Here is an 18,471-nt window from a genome sequence, read left to right on the forward strand (position 1 = left end):
GGTTTAGCCCTTTTGGACTTTATATAAATGGAATCATACAGTGTGAAATCTTTTGTGCTTGGCTTTTTTCTCTTTTTTTTTGCGCAACATTATTTGTTGAGATCCATCCATGTTATTGCATTTAGTTGTAGATCATTTATTCTAATTGCTGTATATTATTCTATTGTGTAAAAATGCCACAATTTATTTATCCTTTCTGTTGTCAGTGAGCATTGGTGTAGTTTCCAGGATTTGGCTATTATGCAAACTATTGCTATGACCACTGCTGCACATGTTGTTTTGGTGTAATGCTTTTGGGTGCATACTGTAACTGCTGCATTGTGTGGTGGGTATTCTACTTCAGTAGATAATACTAATCACCTCTCTTAGATGATATTTTAATATTTTTCCTTGTGAAATTTTTGTCTGTGATTTATTTTCATCCTCCAATCTTAGCTTTGTTAACAAAAAAGTGAACAAACTTAGCCAGTGAGGAACTACACAACTATATCCCTACCCTTCCTGAGAAGTTAAGGCTTTGAAGACATAGGCCTGAAGTTCCTAGAAGTGGTTTAACTCTTATAGCTGTTCTAAAAAGTATTACCTATACCCCGCCAAGGTAGAGACAGTATCTTCCCATTGGTCATAGAATTTCAGGATAGACAGCTTACAGCATTTGAAACCAACTTTTGTTTTTGGTAGGAAGAGGTTTCCACAAAGTCCAAAGCTATTACAAAGAAGCCTTTGCAAAAGATGGATATTGAGTCAGAGCTCTTCCACTTTCCACACCACACCAGAGCAAAAGTCCCAGGAGGCCCATTCGAACAGAGATTGGCTAGTACCCCTTAAAATCCCAATGAGAAACCATCCGGACAGTCTCCGAAGTGGAGTATAAATCATGACTCTGCTTTGAAAAATCTATCTTTTGTTGCTAATCACTCTGTTCTGAAAGGGTGGGTGGAGAATGTAGAAAGGACTATACCACTTTGCTAATCGACAAACAAGTTTCAGACAATAGTTCTCACCCTTGCCAGAGTTGTGGTTCTGGGTTTTAATAAGCTCATTGGGATTTATTCTTGTTACTGTATTCTACTCATTACCTCCTTAAAGTCACTGTTGGATACTTCGGGGTGGAGGCCCCAAACCTCAGTTTTCTTCTAAAAGTCTCTCCATCTTAAGAGGGAGAAGGGTCAGGCCTGCTCAAACTGCTTCCTTACATCCTGTGGTTGGTTTCCCCATGGAAATAAAGAGTAAAGCAGCACTGGAAAAACACACTTTGATCAAAACTGTAAACCTGTGAGGGCATCATTGTTTCCTTGACAATCATCTGGTAAAAAGCTGCCAACAACAAGATTTTCCAATCTAAATCCATGTTTTCAATCTTTCCATTTGTGTTTGTGTATTTGTGTGTCCATTTCAAGAGGAAACTTATTCACAGGGAGAAAATGAAAAATAACACATTTTTTGGCAAAACAATGACCCCAAGTCCAAGTTTTATATGAATATGCTACACTTAGCACTTGCTAATCTCCACCCTTCCCCATAGTGACATTCTATTATGTTTATTATGCTATTATTATATTAAGTTAATGCAATCAATTCCTTTCTTTGCTCCTTAGCGCCTTCCGAAACCAATTTAAACTTCTTGCCCTCTCTGTTGTTACTCAGAGTTGTAATTAAATAGACTGTTCTTGCTTACCCTTGATTCTGCTTATCTTTAAAAACAGGGTGCTGGGCGGGGAAGGTGGCTCAGTGGTAGAGCGCTTGCCTTGCATGCCTGAGGCCCTGGGTTCGATTCCTAAGCACCACATAAGCAAAAAAAAGAAAAAAGCCGGAAGTGACACTGTGGCTCAAGTGGTAGAGCGTTAGCTTTGAGCTGAAGAGCTGAGGGACAGCGCTCAGGCCCAGAGTTCAGGCCCCACGACCGGACCCCACCCCCAAAAAAAAAGAAAAAAAAAGAAAAACAGGGTGCTTATGGCCTAGAGTCCTTGGTGATAAAACCAGTTTAAAACAAATAAAGCCATGATGGCCACTTTAAATCACCTTTGACAGATCTCAAACGCCAGTACAATGCCTTTTGTGTGCTAAATGCCATACCTCTAAGTGATTAATTGTCATGAAGATAACTGGAAAGCTCCCTAAAATGAGCAAAAAGTGGAGGTACCCTCATTCCCAGAATTCTCTACTGATTACCCCAAAAGACATGAATAATCTTAACCTTTATAAAGCCTGAGGCTATATTAACTCCCTCATCTCTTCCATCTCGTGTGTACAGTTTCATCACCCACCGCCCAAGGGACTGAAAAATGGACTTGCAAGCATTGAATCCCGCTTTACATTTTCTGTCATCTATCAACCGCCTCTCTCGCTATACTTGAATTACATATATTTTCACTCTGCCGTCTCTGTTTCATACCTTTCATTCTGCCATGTTGGTTGGTAGGAAGACTTAAATGACACTTCCCATAGCCAGGTACTTGCCATTCCTCTTGATGCTATTTCCCAGAATAGTCTCGTAATTCTCCCGCAGAACTCTTAGAAGAAAGGAATGAATTATGCTCGTTGCCCAACATTAAGGAAAGAAGGTATAAAAGTTCTCCTGAAAATTCTAATGTTAGGAGAAAACAAGAGGAGGATAACAATGTTTGACGAGAAATGTACTCATTGCCTTACTTACGTAGCTGTCACCCCTCTGACATCACCTTACAATTAAATAAAATGAGACTTAAAAATTCTAATGTTGCAGAGAATACATTGCATATAACCAAAGGAATCTAGAAAGACACATCAGGATTTTATAGCACAGTCTTCCCCATATATTCTCTAAATTTTTTTTTGTCATTTGTTTACAAACCATCCCTAAAAGGTGTCAGGGTCATTTATTGTAATCCCTGTGTGAGACTAAAAAGTCAAATAGGTTGACTAGCTAGATAACAGGAAAATGAGAGCCCTTGTTACCAATCAATCCTTTTAAATTGAACATTTTATTTGCAACATAATCTTTAATGCAAATCGCCATGTTTTTGTGATGGTTTATTTTTCACCTAGCCATACAATGTAGTAACACCCATGGTAATATAAGTTTTTCAAAGACTCTCCCAGTTTATTAACCCTTGGTCCTCTCAACAGCCCTGAGGATATGCAGCAACAATGGCCAGTCTATTTTATAAAGGAAGAAATGGCACAGAGCACTGAATGGATGACATGACACTGGAAATTATACCATTATAGATTTGTTCCTGAAAGTTGGAATAGTTATTCCCAGATATAAAATGTAAACGCATAGTCATGAAAACTAATTATAGCAGATTGTCATCTTTGATATCTACCAACAAAGAAATAAGGTTAAGAAAGTTTTCTGAGATTCCAAACTAGACGTTTGTTAAAATATTAGCCAAAAATATTCTTAAGGAACAAGGTAAAGTATCTAATCTGTCTTCAGGGCTTGCTAGTTTGTGATTTGGGACAAATTATCTTTGAATAGTTCCCTTATAACCGGAACTGGTACTATAGCTCAAGTGGTAGAATGCTTGCCTTGAGCTGAAGAGCTGAGGGACAGCACTCAGGCCCAGAGTTCAAGTCCCATGACTGACAAAAAAAAAGAAAAATGAGTAGTTTTATTACAAAGTAGAATAAATTAAGGAAGTGGTAAATGGGGTTAAAATCTCCTACTATAAAACATTAGGTCCTGTCAATATAGTAAGTTAAACCATTAGTTTTTTAATTTGCATATCCCCAATAACATCTCTTTATTACTATGGATTGAGGAAAAGATAAGATTAGTCTGATTACATGCAGCACTTGGAAATGAGAACACAAACCCCTATGTTCATGAATTCACCACTAATTGAATAAATCCAGTGTCATGCAAATAAAAAATATACTTTTTCCAAAGTCCAAATTACATAAGTAAGCTCACAGAACCCAAGGAATGTTTGAACATTTAGTAACTAAGGTAGAGCTGATTCTGGATCCAAACACTTTCCTCCAATATTTTTTATATAACTGTTCCCTCTGTCCCCTACAACTTGAGTATCCAATGGAGATGAATTCAGTCCTCAGGTTCTTTTATATAGCCTCGATTTGCAGGCATTAATGAGAAGGGAAAGAAAAGAAGCCAAGCAAAGATGTGAGATATTGTTTCATCTCTTTGCCAACTAAGTGGAACCACTGTCCAATGTCTATAAAATTCTTCCCCAAAATAGCACTTCATAATTCATATACAAACTAAATAAAGTGTATGTGAAGGAAAAGAAGAAATTGAGGATGGATGATTCAGGATATGGAGACAATGGGCTTTTTAAAAAAAAAAAAAGAAGAGAGAGAAAGAAATCCTACTTTAAAAATAGCCAGAACAGAGACTTAATACAATCACATGCAACTGGAGTTCCTTTCTTTAAATATAAACAGATGTATAACGTCCATCAGTCATCCAATGAAATAATAGGGCTTAAATACCTAAAGGCAGAATGTGGCTGAATGTTCATGAGAATTTTTTTATCCTATTGTCTAAAGAACTAGAGTGAAGATAATCAAATTCAGTTTTTCATTCAAGGATGTGTAATGAAAATCTATTCTGCCCAGAGACCACACTAAATGGCCCCTACTTACAGGGGTAGAAGGCCTAGGCCATGCAGGAGCTGGTTGTCTAGTGGAAGAGTCAAGACAACAAAATACTATTAGCAACATAGTAAGGAAGAAGAAAATGAGGAATGGAGGGAGAGAGGATGCAGAGAAGAGATAAAGGGAGAAATGGGTCATGAGACTGAGGTATGTAAATGAAAGTGCCTTAATCCACCTAGGGAATTCTAGAATGATGTGAGTGGATGTCACTAACATGAATAATTAATAGTGGCATCACAAATCATCATTCTGTTTATTTGCATTTTCGAATGTTGGTCAATTAGAGTGATGTAATGGTTTGCACAATATAGGTCAAGTACATTCAAATAATCCCTTCTGATGTTAGAAAGTTCTTGTACTATAGGAGAACATTTGAAACTGGCTGTGAAGAAGTATATAGGAAACAATTTTCATGGATTAAAAAGAAAGCCACTGTAGAAAATTATAAGGAAGTCACACATTAATAAATGAAAAGAAAAGCATAAAAAGCATAAAGGAAAAATAAAAAATGAAGAAAACAAAACAAAGAGAAAGCAACATCTCTGTATATTAATTCTTCAAGAAATAGAGGGTCTTACTCAATTCTTACTGCTATCTACTTCCAAAAATGATGGTGATTGGTGATGATGTTGGCAATTGCTATTGTTTTTTACTTGTCTTTCATTACATTAATTGCATGGTAGACAGTTAAGACAGTAGGATACGATGCTTCAGAGACTTTTATAAAACTAAATAAGGCTAAAAGCTGCATATGATAACGGTGCTCTCAACACAGTCATCTAACCCACATGAGCAGGATTTTTTTATCTATTAGATCAATAAGAAAATTAAGTCTCTGGTGATCAACCATACTCACAAACTAAGGAGTAGTAAAGCTGAGACTCCAACCCAAGACTTTGGACTTCATATCTACTTAGCATTTTACCTAACACAAGACAAGGCAAAGGAGATTCATCGAAGTCCAGCAGGTAAAAACTAATTTTCTCTTACCAATAAACTGAAGAACTAAAATGAATTAGACAATGTGTAGGTACTGGGAACTGAACTAATGACCTTATATATATATTAGACAAGTGCACTACCACTTGTACGACACTCCCAAGTCATTTTTTGGTTTATTTTCAGGCAATATCTCAGGTAGAACCACAATTCTCTCTCTGATTTAAGCTTCTCGCATAGCTGGGGTTAGAGATGCAACTCACCAGGCTTGGCTGGTTTGTTATGACTGGACTTTGTTAACTTTTTCTGCTGACCCATGATCCTTTCTACCATAGCCACTGAGGTGTGAGCTGCCACCCAATTAAAATAAGCTGTTTTTGAAAATTGATTTCTTCACCTCAAATTCATTCTTCTTATGAGAATGCCAGATCTGCCACTGGAAAACTGTAGATTTTTTGTTATTCTCATGGTTTAGCAAGAATAAAAAAATGACTAAAAACAATTAGTAGGGTCAAACAAGTAGAAGGATTTTTTTCAATTTGTGTGGAAATAAGTTAAAGAAAAAAATATAGAAAATATGAGTCATGCACTTGTGAGGCTCCAGAAGTTAATTTTCAGGATTATCTTTGATATGGGATCATAAGTATCTATAATGCATGATTCTGAAAAGCTTGGAGCTTACAGTTATGACTTTGTCTTCTACAGCCTCATTCAGGTTGAGAGGTACAGAGTTTGAAAAGTAGAAGGGCACTATAAAAAAATTATATACTGAGTTTCCAAAGTATTCAGACCACCACTTTTTATATTGTTGTATTTAAATCTTCAACTATTCCTTGATGTCAGCTGCTGATCCAGTGATAAGCACTCAATGTATATCCTTATTCACTACGTAGACCCTCTACAAGAATCTCATCTGAGGAAAACCTTTTTTTTTATTTTTGGACTCATGAGAGTCAATGCTTCTCCTCAGAGAATTATTTTCCAGACTTATTTCCAGAATGATTTACTCAGACTTCAAATATTTCATTATCTAGGGACAAAAAAGTCAGTGACTTTTTTTCATTATGCATGGAGTGAAAAACAACCAAATCTACCCATGGCTTAAAAGAACATTTTGAAAGACTCACTAAAGTCTTACATTCAGGAAACAGTAATGATATAATCTGTTTTAATTTAATTTATTACACACTACTGAGTTACCAGATATATGTAAGACACTACTCTAAGTGTAGTAGGGAGCCTAAGAATAGAAAACTGTGGTTCTTGCTTTGAAGGCATTCATTCATTTAATCAGAGGCTTTAGATGGGTTTATAAGAGACTGTAAAACAAGTAAAACTATCAAAAGAAATGTCACAGTGCTCTGATAGTCATCTGTTCCTATTTGCTACCCTCTGATTGCCTCCAGCCAAGTAAAAATATTGCTCCTAAGTCTAGACTGGGTGAATGCTGACATTAATATCTGCTCTCATAAAGGACATCAAGGGTCTTCTGAATCAAGGTTCTCTTCTATTGTTTCTGCTTTGGGCTGCCTCATCACACCCAGCCTTTGCCAGCTTTTCTCCTCTCTCTCTCTCTCTCTCTCTCTCTCTCTCTCTTTGTGTCTCTGTGTCTCTGTCTCTCTGTCTCTGTCTCTGTGTTTCTGTCTGTCTGTCTCTCTCTCTGTCTCTCTCTGTCCCTGTCTCTCTGTGTGTCTCTGTCTCTGTGTTTCTGTCTGTCTCTCTGTCTCTGTCTCTGTCCCTCTCTGTCTCTGTCTCTCTCTGTGTCTCTGTCTCTGTGTTTCTGTCTGTCTCTCTGTCTCTCTGTCTCTGTCCCTCTCTGTCTCTGTCTCTCTCTGTGTGTCTCTGTCTCTGTGTTTCTGTCTGTCTCTCTCTGTCTCTGTCTCTCTCTGTCTCTGTCTCTCTCTGTCTCTGTCCCTTTCTGTGTGTCTCTGTCTCTGTGTCTCTGTGTTTCTGTCTGTCTCTGTCTCTCTGTCTCTGTCTCTCTCTGTGTCTCTGTCTCTGTCTCTCTCTCTGTCTCTCTCTCTGTCTCTGTGTCTCTGTCTCTCTGTGTGTATCTCTGTCTCTGTGTCTCTGTGTTTCTGTCTGTCTCTGTCTCTGTCTCTCTCTGTCTCTGTGTCTCTTTCTCTCTCTCTGTCTATCTGTGTGTGTCTCTGTCTCTGTGTCTCTGTGTTTCTGTCTGTCTCTCTGTCTCTCTGTCTCTGTCTCTCTGTCTCTCTGTCTCTGTCTCTCTCTCTCTCTCTCTCTCTCTCTCTCTCTACCTGCCACACCACTAGGCCCTCAGGCTAACCTGTACAATTTGTTCTTCCTTAATTTCTGACCTTTTGCCTGCCTTTATCGCCCCCATGCACACGACATGACACGTGTGTGTTTGTGTGGGGGGGGTACTGGAATTTGTTCTTGTGCTTTCTTTATATAATGTTATTATTATTAAGGTATTGTACACAGGGATTACCATTTCATAAGTCAGGTCAAGGTACATTTGTTTTTTTGGACAATGTCACCTCTTCCTTTACTTTCCCCCAATGGCCTTGTGATTTGAGGCAGGTACTCTACTGCTGTCTCTGGGGCTTCTTTGTGCTGATTATTTGTAAAACATGATCTTGTTTCCTGCCTAGGTCCACTTGGGTCCCGATCCTCTCATGGTAGGTAGTTTAGATCCACCTGCCATTCAATGGTGTCTAGAACGGTAAGCATGCGCCACTATGTCTTGCTTCTTCCAAGGAGGTAAAGTCTCAAGTACTTTTCTGCCTGGACTGACCTGGCCTGGAACCACAATCCTTCTGCTCCCAGCCTCCCATATAGTTTGGGGAGACATGTGTATCACTAAGATCACATGTGTGTTGGCAATGGGTCCAAGGAACTTTTCTGCCCAGACTGGACTTAAAATGTGATCTTCCTATTCTCAGCTTCCCACGTAGGATTACAGCCATAAGCCCCTGGCACCCAGATCAGAAGGTAGACTTTTTATGTGACTACCAGTGTTCTGCATAATATCTGTTCTGAATGGAGGTTAGTAATAACACAAAGAATTATTATAAATAAGAAGGCAAAGTGCTCCTTCCTGAGGATTATAGATTCTTGGTTGGTTCTCAATAGGCAATATTGATCATCTTCCATTTAAGATAGCTTATTGATGCTCATTTGCCCATAAAGAAAGGAATCACAGATATCTTCACACAGTTCCTTCTAGCTCTTCATCTCTGTCTGAAAGCAAACTTTATGTTCTGAGATAAAACACCCACATTTTCCACTGACAACATTTGCTCCTGTAAAATCAGGTTTATGGGACTTCTAACCACTGACTTCTTGTTATATGAGCCTACCATCTACTCATTCTTGCACTTAGTTTTCTGTTGCACGCTGGATTCAGATATTTAGTATTAGGGTAATAAATCCGTTAAAGAACAGCTCAAATCAACTCATTTCCTTTTAGCCATCAATATTATTTGGGTACAAGGTGAACCTAATGATTACTCCCAAGAAGCTGGGCCTCTCCTGAAGCATTTGATTAATCCCAGACAGATGATGATGGAAAATTCTGTACTGGGCCCCAGAGGTCACACAGAGAAATGCATATGTCACAATGCTGGAAACGTATCATCTACATTCCAGCAGTAAATTGTTTTGGAAATGTCTTCCCTCAGAGGAGTTCATGCCAGACCCAATTAAAGTCATGGTAATAAAGAGTGTGGAAAGATGACACAAATAGCAAGGGGGAAAAAAAAACTGATGTGTTAGAACTAAAAACACTATCAGAGCTAATCCAGTCTAACTCTTTCACTTACAAGCAAGGAAACTGAGGTCCAACAGTGGTAAGCAATTGATCTGCCACATTAACAGGTTAGTCTCCACAATGCTGGTTATGGGTTCAATTAACTCCTTATTATATGTTGTTACTTTATGGTGTTCTGAAATTGTACAGAGCAGTGCATTCTGGCTGAGATTCAGATATGCTAGCATGTGGAATTAGGCGCCCTCCTGTCCAGAGGTCATCTGTGAGCACCGGGCTATTAAGAGTAACTGCAGTGGAATGTTTGTAGACACTTAGATAAGAATCTAGTTGCATCCCTTTACTGGCATGGGGCTTGGGACCCCCAGGGAAAAAATTTGAACTATATCCATAATTGAAGTCTAGACAAGTGCAGACATTTCTGATAGACTGAGGAGCTCTCAAGGGAAGCCATGCTGTAAAAAGCTACAAACAAGCCAACGAAAGAAAAGTTACCATAAGTGGGAAGGTGTCTTGGAAGGACATGATTTGAATTAGCATAATTAGAGGAAAGAGAGAAGTTATTTGGGATAAAATACAAGGCTATCTTTAACACTCTGCAGTGACCCCCACTGGGATGTCTGTATCACTAAGACAGAAGAAAGTTGCTTCCAAATAAATATATGAAAGAAATGAATCACTCCAAGATACCTGCATTTCCGATGAGAAAATGACCTCCAAAGAGCACAAGGATGATGAAAACTAAAAGCTCCGCCATGATGGGGCCAACAGCTGTGTCAAGGGGCCGTTCTAACTGTGCAAGACACAAGAGTAACACAAGTTTCCTCACGAGCAAAGAACAAAGATAAGCAGAGATGAGGAGGAGCTTTAAGGAAGCAGCAAGCAGCAGCAAGAGAAGTAGAGGTTGAGAACAAAACCTCCCTCCCCTCTGCCAACCGAGATTCCATAGCTGAAGTGACTGGTGTTGTGGCCACAGGCAGTATGGAGAGCAACAGCATACAAGACTAAGAGAAATACAGGAATGCCCTGTGGACCTCAACAACAGCATATTTTAATGTCAGAACAGAGAATAGTAGAAGGACAGTAACTGGAATCAAATGGACTATAGTCTCTTCACTACCATATTTTACTCACTAAGCACATGCTCAATACAAAGAAAACAGGAAACAAAGGCACATATTTGTTTATAGGTTTGAATCATATCTATAAACCAGAAAAAAAGAGTGATCTGTGATAAATCATAGCAATCATAGCAATGTGTCAATCACATAGGAAGATCTGGAGCTAGGATTGCTCCCGTGGAGTTGTCCCTGACTTACAGTAAGTGAATTGGGCTCTTTACCCCTGTGTCAATCCACAGGAAGGGAGAGTCACCTCGGGTGAGGTGACATTCAACATGAAACAATGTCCCTGAGGAACAAAGTATCAGTAGCCAACTCCCAACAACTGGGACAATGGATGTATTAGTCCTGGAGAAACAACGGGATCAGAATAGCACAGTGTATTGTAATCTGTGAAATAAATGAAGGCAACAGCCCAAACTATATGTGAGATACCACTATCTTTTTTGAGGATTCCCCAAAAGCCATAGAAAAGGTTAGGTTGAGATTCAACCTCAGCTTGGCTCATTTGACAGATGAGTAAATCAGCAAGCTTGAGGACAAATTGTTCAAAGAATATCAGGTGGAATCTATAAATAAATGTAATCTTGGAGTATCCAGACTCCATAAAGATTAACAGTCTCATTGTCTACCTAAAAGCAATTGGGGTGCCAGAAAAACCCAACTGGCAGTTGGGTCTAACATAATTCAATGAGAAGAAACAAAATTGTTATGAACTCCTAAGACTTATTTGTCTTCCATTTCAGAATGCTATCCCAAAACCTGGCATGCTTTATCACCCCAGTATTGCAAGTATGAGGTTCATTCCAGGCCAGCTTTAGCTCAAGAGGACAAAGAAAAGAGGAGGAAGAAGAGGAGGACAAGGGAAGTTTTTAAAAAGAAGGAAATAAAGAAGGAATAGAGAAGGAAAATAAAAACACCTGAATTCAAACCCCTACAGCATTAAAAAATAAATGCCTTGGATGTCAAGAAATCTAGCTAGTCTCTACTATAAAGAAGTGAGCAGATTGAAAGAGGGTGAAAAAGTGAAATGTTCCCTTGATGTTGAGTTGTATCAAGCAATAGGAGCTCTTCCCTGAACCATCCAATAGTTTCTTGTCAACCAACTTGGTCATTTCCAGGAAGAGCATATGTAGTTCACTTGGAAGCCTATTTCATTTTGGAAACCCTGTATTGTTTATATGTTCTTCATTTTTCTGAACTGAATTCACAAATATCTACACTCCTTATTTAATCACAGACTCTGTCAAACAGATACTCCTTTCAAAGTACTGCCTAGACACATTGGGCAAATCTAACACATGTATCAATTTACATTGCTAATATGTGAGGGCTGAAAAGGTGATTGTCTAAGCCTTACCCTTTAGACTTACTCAAAACCACATTAGATTATGAAATCCATAGCAAGTATTATATTTACCTCTTATCCCTGGCACTAAGTAGGAGATTGTGAATAAAGCTTTACTGAATGGATAAGAGAAAATGTAACATGGTGTAATAGTGAATAATTTTAAAGAGAAGTATCACTGGCAAATTGTTTATACTTTCCTCTTAAATATTTCAAGGGTTCTTTTTCACAACAAATTCTTCATAATTCTGTTTCTTTCTTCAAAAGAATAATAGTTACCAATATCTCTGGTGAAATGCGATCTCTAATGGCCAATTCATCTTCTATATATGGTCTGTACAAGAAAAAAAAAATCACCACCTTGATCAGGACTCCATGCTTCTAAAGGGCAGAGACATTGTAATAACTTCCTTTGGTAGCCAGATGATACTGGCCTACATTGTACTTATAGGCAACATTTAAAATTCCTAACCACTCCACCTTGAAATGAAGTCATTGATTTCTTTTAAATGTAATTTTGTTCCTTTTCTCCTATGTATATTAAGCTTAATCTTACTTTCATCTCATTGTTCCACTCTGTCAAAAGCCTTTTGAATCTTCTTTCAATGTATTAACCATTCCTCCAACTTTGTGTCATCTGAAATTTTCATATGGGTTTTCTCTGTCTTCTTTCTAATTCAGTAACCAAAATATTAAACATGAAATGATAGAGTTGAAAAACTGAAGCATATCTTTGTTGGTCTGTCTTTAAATACGTGTCAATGTCTTAAACATTTTTGAAGTTTGGCTAGTGTAACAGCTATACATTCGATTAACCGTGCCTTACAAGTCAACCTGTGGTTTTCCTTGTTAACAAAGATATTGTAAGAACTTGATTTAGAAAGACCTCACAGTGGTAGTTCTGAGTTTATTCCAACTCTACCTGTCACACACTTGCTGTGTTCCCTTAAGTAATACAATCTCTCTGACTTTCTTTCTTGACTTGCAAATGAGGAGTTTAATCTAGATTTCAAAGAAACCTACCAGTTCAGCTCTACAATTTCACAATCCCTGATATCTTTTTTGGAATATGATACTCCTAACACTAGTAAACTCAGAAAGCAAAATAAATTGGTCGGATGTGACTTTTTAGCAGGTTCTTGTACCACATGCTTTCCTAAACTGAAATTATTTGTTTTGTAATTAATTCCAAACTATTACAGGTCTATCAGATAAACAAAACTCTAAGCTAAGAGGCTTTAATATCGGGTTGACCTGTAAAATTCAGAGAGCTATTATGAGGGTAGGATACCACAACCTCCATGCTTTCACCCTGGGTGTAGAAAGAGCCATGCTAAACCCTAGTATAAGTCAATACCAAAGTCTCCCATGTGCAATTTATATTTTCCATTATAAAAGTTAAAATGTTTGTCTTGTTTTGTGTTGTGTTTGGCAACATTCTGAAGTCGATCGGATAGTTCATGTGTTGAAAACTTGACTCTCAGTTCTGTCACGCTGGAAAATGAGGCCTGATGAGAGTTGATATGAGTACAAGGGAGAGTGAATATATTAATGCATTATAATATGAGGAAAACTGAAAAGATTCTAATGAAAGACATCAAAGAATTGAGCCAGGTACAGGTGGCTCATCATCCTAGGAATCACTGAGGTTTGAAGCTAGTCCCACAGACAAATCTGTGAGACTCTTCTCTCCCATTAGCCAGCCAAAAAGTGAAGCTGGAGGTGTGGCTCAAGTGGTAGGGTGCCAATGGTGAGTTAAAAAATTTCAAGCAAGATTATGAAGGCATGAGTTCAAGCCTCAGTACTAACAGGAAGGAAAGAAAGATGGAAGAGAGGAAGAGGGAGGAAGGGAGGGAAGGAAAGAAGAAAATAGCAGGAAGATATCTCATCTTCATAAATAAGAAGACTCAATACTGACAAGATGTTGGTGCTCAACTGAATTTGTAGATTCAATACAATTCCAATCAAAATCCAAGTAAGATACTTTGTAGATTTAGATAATGGGTCTAAAATTTTTATGGATGACAATACTGCTTTTCAGTATAATTTTTTAAAAGGAAGATGAAGGCTAGAAAATGACAGTATCCAATCTTTAAAAGTTTATGATAAAGTAGTTGAGGTACTTGGTACTGGGGAAAGAATAGAATAAATAAATTGATGGAAAATAGCAGAGCCCAGAAATAAACCCACATAAATGTATTCAACTAGTCTTTTGTAGAAGAACACAAATAATACAGTGAATAAAAGGTAATCCTTTAAACAAAGGACAATTAGACTTCTAAATATAAAACCAAAGTGAAAATGAACACAGATTCACAAAAATGAATTCAAAATATGTTTTACAAAATGCAAAATAAAAAATCTATAAAATTACAAGAAGCCATAGTAAGAAATTCAAATTCCTTGGAAATGGTGATTCTTTTTAGATAAATACTAAAGGTATGGTCTATGAAAGAATTAATAAGCCAGATTTCACTCAAATTGAACATTTATGTTCTGCAAAAGAACCTGTCAATAGAATGAAAAGACAAGCCAAATAGAAAGCAAATAACCTTGCTATGTATGTATATATATATATATATATATATATATATATATATATAAAATAAGGATATCTATAATATGTAAACAACTATAGAAAAAATCCTCAAAGAAACAGTTTTAAATGAGCCAAAAATAGACATGCAGATATAAAAACCTATGAAACATCATCATATGTCATCGGGAAAATACAAATCAAAGCAATAACAAAATTGTGTTACACTGTAATGAAAGTGGCCAAAATCCAGAACACTGCAAGTCAAAATACTGAAAAGAATGTGAAGCCACAGAAACACTGATTCATTTCTGAGGGGAATGAAAAAGATATATTCACTTTGGAAAATAGCCTTGTAATTCCCTATACAGTTTACCATGCAATCTACCATACATGTCTTACCATACAATCTCCCAATTGCATTCCTTTGAATTTACCCTAACAGCTTAAAAATGTAAGCCTTTACAAAAACATGTACATTTTCTATTGTAAAAATACTGTACAGAGGGGTTACAGTTACATGAGCAAGGTTATGAGTACATTTCCTATCAAGCATTGTTGCCTCCTCCTTTGTTTTTCCCCTACCATCCTTTCCCTCCCACCTCCACAACTACACTCCCCCCACTGCCTAAATTGTAAAGTTCCTTTTTCAACATAGTGTCTTGTGCATTTCATTGTTACAATGGGTTAACCTGTATCCCTATTTAAGCATTATGTTTTTTTCCTTCCCCTCCCCAAATGAGACAAGTGTATATAGAAGATGCAGGGCATTGACATCAAATACAGTGAAATATGCAAGTGTTTTTTATCACTAGTTCATTAACTGTCAGAACTTAGAAGCAACCAAGATGTCCTTCAGTGGATGGTGGATAAGTAAACTTCACTGTATAAGTTTGAGAATATTATATAGTTCTCAAAAGACAAACACTATCAAGCCATGATAGGAAACTGGAGGAAACACAAGTCCAGCTACCTGATATTTTGTTCAAGCAAAACCATGAAAAAATGAAAGAGGTTGCAAGGGGATTAGAGTACAAAAGGATGTGGAGGTAGAGCACAGAAGTTTTGGTAAAAGTGAAAATATTCTGCCTAAGAGTTTAATAATACACACACGTCATCTTAAACTTGTCCAAGTCATACTGTGAAACTTAATGTAAACCATGGAAAGCTATGTCTACACAAGTTCATCCTTTATAACAAATACATGACGCTAAAGGGATTGTTGACAGTAGGTTCTGTGGCTAAATGTGTCCCCTCAAAAGGTTTGTGCTATAAACTTAATTCTCAATGCAACAGAATTGCGAAGTATGGCCTAGTGACAGGTAATCTGGACATGAGAATGACTAGATTAGTTCCAATGAAGCGGTGGTGGGCTCCTTGTTCTATTACCGTTTGTGTGGAGTTGTTATAGAAAAGAAGAATTCTTGATCCCTCTCCTCCCCTCCCTTCTTCCTTCCTTCCCTTTTCCTCCTTCTCCTTTTTTTTCTTCCTCCTCCTCCTCCTTCTTCCTCCTCCCCTTGTTCTTCTTCCTCCTCCACCTTCTTCCTCCTCATCCCCTCTGTCTCTCTATCTGTCTTGGTCTCCCTCTTTCTCTACCTCTTTCTGAGTGTCTCTCTCTCTCTGTTTCTGTCTCTCTGTGTGTGTCTCTCTCTCCCCTCCCTCTCTTCCTCCCTCCCTCTCTTCCTCTCTCCCCCTTCCTTCTCTTTGTATTTCTAACATCACAAGGTGGTACCACAAAAGAGCCCTCACCATAGGATAACTCCTTGAACATGAACTTTCTGGAGTTGTAATGATGACAAATAATTTTTATTTATTGTAAATGACAAAACCTTCGGCACTCTGTGCAATCGCAGAAAATGGACTCAGACAGTATGGGAGGGTTTGCTACACAAAGACAGGGAACAAACAGGAACCTCTGTCCTTTTCACCCAATTTTGAAGTGAATTTAAAAGTCCTCTAAGAGATCAAGTCAGATAAATAGCATTTAAAAAGATATCTGACAATGTTATGTTATTATAGACTATAGATCAAACACAATGCCCTGATCTGATTATTTGACATTGTATACCTCTATGAAATTATCACCCTCTATTCCAAAAATAAGTACAATAAAATCTATAGTTAATTAAACATTCTCTTAAAACATTATAAAGGATATACCCAATCTCAACTCATAGAACCTGAGAATATAAATTTATATGGAAAACACATTTTGTTCATTTTGATTAGAATCCCAAAATGTGATCATCTGAGACAATTGGGGCTTAAATCCAATGATAAATATTTTAGAAGAATTAAAAAAGAAGACACAGACACAGAGAAAATGGCTTCCCTGCCTTCCAAGATCACTTGGAATACCCTTGAAATGACAATGTGCTCACCACCTAGTCTAATCTCCTTAAGATCTTTGCTTTAAGAATATGTACACAGCAAGGCATAGCCTTCAGGAATGAAGCTGGGGACATCTTTGAAGAGGTATTATTCTGCCTATTACACATAGCCAGAACAAAAGTTCTTATAAAAAAAACTATCTTAAAACTAGATGACAAAAAACTTCCACAAGCTATATAAAATGGGAGGCATAGATAGAGGTAAAAGCAACAACTTCAAGGCACCAGAATCTACACGATAGAACCAAAAGAAAATAATATGGTTACCTGAGAGACCTGGGAACAGGAGATTTCCAAAGCCTCCATTACATTCTCAGAGAGTAGCAGCTGAATTGGAAGAGTCTCAATAAGTGCATAGAGATAGATTATTTCAAGACACGTGAGCCCTTAAATCTGCAAAACTAACATGCTCACCCAGGATTTCTTAATGAAGAGGAAAAAAACACAAGAATCTATTTAAATAGGCCAGAACAGGAGGAAATAATAGCAAAAGAGTGTTCTGGTATTGGGTAAGAAGGTCTCCAAAATATAAAGCTATTTATCAATCACTTTGTGAAAACAACATAAGAAGAAGCTTTTGAGTCATAATGTTTGAAGTTACCTTGGCCCAGCCCACCACCCTGAAGAATTCATTTCTCTTAAAATGAGCCACAAACAAGGATTGTGGTCCAATCCCATAAAATGTTATACTTTTAAAAAAGGAAATAAAGACAGAATAAAATCCTTTCAGACAACAAAAGTCTTCCAAAAGGTCATGTCTATAAAACAGACGAAAAATGTAATCTAATAATTCTAAATGAGCTAGGAATCAATTAAAACAATGATGGGAGCATGAAAAGAACAGCATATATTATAATTGGAAACCTTGGAAAAGAGGACATAGAACTCAGGAGAGAATTAGAAATGAAAGAATATATAATTTCAATAATTAAGACTAATGAATCTGGAATGCTCAGGAAGTGTCCCTTGAGTAGTCATCTGAATGCTCACCACCCTAGTTGTGTTAGAAAACTACCCAAACAAGGAAAAGAACCACCTAAAAGGATTGGAAACCTCCTAAGGAATAGTATTTGAGCCTCTTTGGGAGTAATTCTGATTCCCACCAGTCAACATGGAGGATTTAATTCTCACCAGGCAACATGGAGAGCAATTGGTGGTGTCAATGTGTCAAAAGACATTGCCACATTATTTGGGAAAAAATAACCCTACAATAAATGCTTCTCTGGTCCTACAAAAATTAAAATCAGGAGTAGAAAGGATCAACTATTTAGAGCAAATTAGACAGTGTCAGAGAACAAGAATCAATAGGGTTTACAGCTGTTTAAAATACTAATTATACAAGAAGTTAAAATTTACAGCATCAAATCCATCCATCCATTACATCCATCCAATCAAAATTACAAGACATCACAGGAAAGGAAATATGACCTTTTCAATTTGACTTTATTGTTGTCAGGGGAAGGAAATCAAGTAGAACCAATCCAATAAAAACATATAATTAATAGACAAAGACACAGAAACAATTATTATCCTGTTGTGTGTTGTGAGTTGTATCATACGAGCTCATGGGAACTAATTGTTCAATAATTACAATTATTGAGAATGTTGCAAGTCAATTATTAAGCATTGCCATGATTTTAAATTAAATTATACAAACTTGCAATTAATTTATAATCAAATCAAAAATAATATATACTGAAGTTCATCACTTATTTTTGTATATTTTAGAATAATCAGTGCTTCAGAGGTTATTTTAGGCTATTGAATCTATAGGTTACAAATATGGCATAGTGGTACTCTACTGT

This window comes from Dipodomys ordii, unplaced genomic scaffold, assembly GCF_000151885.1.
Source record: "Dipodomys ordii isolate 6190 unplaced genomic scaffold, Dord_2.0 Scaffold27, whole genome shotgun sequence".
Classification (NCBI taxonomy): domain Eukaryota; kingdom Metazoa; phylum Chordata; class Mammalia; order Rodentia; family Heteromyidae; genus Dipodomys; species Dipodomys ordii.